This window comes from Solanum verrucosum, unplaced genomic scaffold (genome assembly GCF_900185275.1).
Source record: "Solanum verrucosum unplaced genomic scaffold, falcon-dt-bn FXZP01000116.1, whole genome shotgun sequence".
Lineage (NCBI taxonomy): Eukaryota > Viridiplantae > Streptophyta > Magnoliopsida > Solanales > Solanaceae > Solanum > Solanum verrucosum.
In genome coordinates this window covers 43,338-47,703 of record NW_026020293.1, presented here as the reverse complement: position 1 = coordinate 47,703, position 4,366 = coordinate 43,338, and the positions used below count along the sequence as shown (strand labels likewise).

The following is a 4,366-nucleotide window of genomic DNA, read 5'->3' as shown; positions in this document are numbered from 1 at the left end:
ATTCCACTTGTCATATGAACTTAAAATACCTCTTTATACCTTAAAAACAAAGTATTGCACTTTCTACGTAATTTTGACAAGAAGAAGTTTGTTGGGCAAATAAAAAATCTTAACTTGAGGTCATTCTACAGTCTTTTGACCAAGAAGTGTTCAATAAGAAAATTGAAGCTCAAATGTTTATATGCATTAACTGAACTTTGCAGTCGAATCCAATTAGATAACTAATAATTACACTGAATATGTAACAAACTATTCATAAATGAAAACTAATGCTTTTATATATAGGGAAATACACACTTCCAAAACATCACAAACTAGGAAAGTAAAAGCTTTTATTTGCATCACACTAATATCTTTTCTTGTGCCTTTTCATTCTCGTAATAGTTCTGTGTTCCAATTTTAAGGTTTCGGAACGTGCAATAGCAGTATTTGATGTTGAATTTGAAAAAATCGAAATTATTGCATTGTGGAATGCATCTCACTGAGTGTACTCTTACGAGTTGATAGAGGTGAATGATAAATTAGCAGTCATAATTTGTGGAGTGGGTAGTGGATACATTGACTATTGGATTTTAAATAAGACTCCGGAAAGAGAATTATGTGTTTTATATTGGTATTATGATGTCATCAGAAAGACCTGGAGGAATTTAGGAATCACGCATTCAAGACATTTATAGTTATGTGGAGGCTTTAGATCGTCGCATTTAGTGTTAAGAGTCTTATATACTGATAGTAACTAAGATGATATATCATTGTGAGTTCTGGTATATGGGATTTGTTAATTTTAAAAAATCCTTAAGATTTTTAGCATGTTCTGTTTTATTGTTAAATATCTATACATCAATACGAATATGAACCGGAATTAAGAGATCCCCCTTTAACAACATCACTAATGATATTTTAATACTATAAGCTTATAGAGCATCTTGAATTTGGCTGCTTTATCTGAATTAATTGAAGAATCAATACATACTTGAATGATCATGTTGTTATGGAGCAATTATCATTGGCACTATCCTCGCCGTACATACACATTTTTTGAAGAGAAAACGAGAAACACCCAGATAAGTCTTGCTATGTTTGACGAACACTTCATGAAACATCACAAACTATGAAACAAAACACAAACACTTTATGTAACATCACAAACTATGAATGTAAAAACTTTTATTCGCATCCCAGCAATGCAGTAGACTTGAATCCTGCAATTTTTAAAAATGAAGAATTAAAGTTAAAAGCTTTAACGATGAAGGAGGCATAAAATTTATGGATATATAAGATGTAATCTTCTAGAGGATAGAGATTAAGTTGAATACCTTGAGGTTATACACTATACTAATTTCTTTTCTGTGTGTTTTCATTCTGTTAAGTATTTTCTGTTCCAATTATACATCCATCCTCGAAATCATGTTGGATATTGAGTTGACAACATTATGTATATTATGGACAGTCCAATAACAAGTCCACAACCGTAACACATGAGAACCGTAAGCCAACTTGTAAATGTTGAATCTCCTTCTTCTTCTTCTTCTTCTTGATCAAGCCTATATTTAGTTGTTGTTTGTGGTACCCCTTCATCAACGCCACAATCTTTTGAGAGTGGAAATCCACATAACATATCATTGCCTTGGTATGATCTGTTCTCAAACGTATTAAATAGTTTTCCTTTGCCGATGAATCCAACAAGATGATTGCCAAGGAGATTTAAGACTACAAGAAATGTGAGGGATGCAAGATGTTGTGGAATTTTTCTGCTGATTTTGTTGAATGAGAGATCTAATGATTCAAGTACAAATAATTGGTGTAGTGACACTATATATGACCTTCCAAGACATTATAAGATAAGTTCAATGCACGAAGTCCAATGAGATCTCAAATAATACTTGGAATATAGCCTTCAAATCTATTCATTGAGAAATCGATGATTATTTCTGTAGTCAAAACTCGAGGATGTTCAAGATCCCGTCCCTTTGTTGTCAATATCATGGAATTAGTGTAATAAGGAGAATATACAGTTCCTACATACCCTCGGGTTCCCCTGCTCTCGCTTAATATTTTTATGGTTTCAAAATTATCAAAAAGGCTCACTGGTAAATCTCCACTAAATACATTGGATGAGAGACCTATGATTAGAATTTGATCAAACAAGTTGTCACTCCTTGAATCTTTTATAGGGCAATAGAACTTATTTGATCTCAAGTTTAAAATCTACAAATAAGGTAGGGGTCCCAACCATTTAGGCAATGTGTCACTCAACTCATTGTTACATAAATCAAGAACTTCAAAAAATTTGTTGATCAAAGATTGCGGGACTTTACCCTCTAACTTATTCCCACCAAATTTGATGACTCAAAGTTTGTTTCCAATACTAAAATTAGTATTAATTGTCCCTATAATAAAATTAGTATTAGTTGTCACGCTAAGGCTATTGTTGCTTAAATCTAAAGCCCAAAGTTCACTAATCTCACCCAAACATAGTGGGATTGTTCCATCCAAATTATTGCTTCCCAAATATAGCACTTGTTGTGTTTTTAGATTGCAGACTATTGAAGCGATCTTTTCACTAAAATTATTTTGTGATAGGAGAAGAAACTGTAGGAGCTGCTGGTTTCGGAGTGACTTTGGAATAGGACCTTGCAATTTATTTTGTTTTAGAATAACAAGAAACAATGATTTGGAATTAAAGTCCCGAATGTTTCCACTGAAATGGTTATCACTCAAGTCTAACCATTCAAGTGATGGGAGGGAGAATATACATGATGGTATATTCCCATTCAAGTGGTTTGATGACAAGCTGAGTGATCCTAGGTTTTGCAAACCACTTACATTAGAAGGAATTGGACATGTTAGCAAATTGGATGAAAAATCTAGCCATTTAAGTTGAGTTCGGCATATTTTAAAGGCTAACAACTCAAGCTGGCCATCAAAGTTGTTTTTCCCAAGTGATAACAACCAGAGCTTTCCAAATATAAAGAAATCGGAAATTGGTCCTTCAAGATGGTTATAACCAAGGGCCAACTTCTCTATGTTAGTGTGATTCCATAGAGGTTTTGGAATAGACCCTGAGAGATTACAAGAAGTTATTGTCAATAAGCACAATGAAGTTAGATGACTAAATGATTCAGGTATTTCCCAATATAATTCACACTATAGAGATATAACTCCATAAGTGATGCACTGCTCTTCCATTTGGTTGTGGGAAACTTAACAGTGAGCTGGGATTATCTTCTAAATAAAGAGATTCCAAGTTGGAAAGGTGTAAAACTCTTTCGGGCAATATCCCATATAATTGTGTATTCTTGTAGAGTAGTTAATTAAGAAGAGAAATTTAAAGGAATAGCAGAAGAGATGTTTACATAGCTAAGGTCAAGCACTCTTAATTGGGTCAAGTTCTTAAGGAGCAGTTTAAAATTGTGAGGTCTGAATATAAGACCATATGGATCATTATGAATACAAAGAACTTGTAATTTAGAAAGATGAGATATTTCTTCAAAGATTAGACCTGTAAACCTTGAATCTGAAAAATCAAGATGTATCAAACTAGAAAGCTCACCAAATTTAGGTGAAATGTACGACCCAGAGAAATTATTATAAGATAAATCAGGCCTTTTGATATTGGAGAGTTTAAAGAGGCTACTATTGGAATGAAACTTGCCTTGAAGTTTGCTGCAGGTGAGGTTAAGCTGAATCACTTGTCCTGTCATTTCGTCAAAATGAACTCCATCCCAAGAGCAAAAATTTATTTTCCTGTTCGACGAAAGTGTTTTTGGATATGACTGAATCAAGTGGTCTGTTATGTCGAAACAATAACCAGAAGGATTAGGACTTATTGTAAAGATGTGCTTGAATTGTATAAGACCATGAGATTGATCTTTGGGGCACAAATGAGATAAGGACGAAAAGAAAGCAAGTCGACAGAGAAACGCGTATAGCAGAAACAATGCAAGATTTCCATTTCCCATTTTCGCACCTAAAAATATATATCAAAACTTTATTTAATATTTCTGCACTAAAATGCTCAAAACTAATTAAGTTGGTAGAGAAGAAATCAAGAAATCTTTGTTTTGATCTCGATTCAATGATTTTTATGAGGTATATATACAACAAATTAAGCATAGTATATTTTCCAATTTACTATGTACATTTAATTGTTTCTTTGGAGTAATCAATTCTAGGAAGGTCACCTGGTCATTTTATATCAATATTAGTGTGTCTAGTACTTTATCATAGACACACAAAAAGTATTTGTTTTGTAATACTTTAACAACCACACACACTAAATATATATATATATATATATATATATATATATATACGTGCGTTGCAGGTGGTTATCAATTCAGAAAATTTAAGCGAAGATTTGAAT

At 32.9% G+C, this 4,366-nt stretch overlaps 1 pseudogene; it reads right to left on the bottom strand.

Moving 5' to 3' along the window:
- Nucleotides 1-346: 346 nt before the first annotated feature.
- LOC125834614 (receptor-like protein Cf-9) lies at nucleotides 347-3,962 on the bottom strand (annotated as a pseudogene).
- Nucleotides 3,963-4,366: the final 404 nt, after the last annotated feature.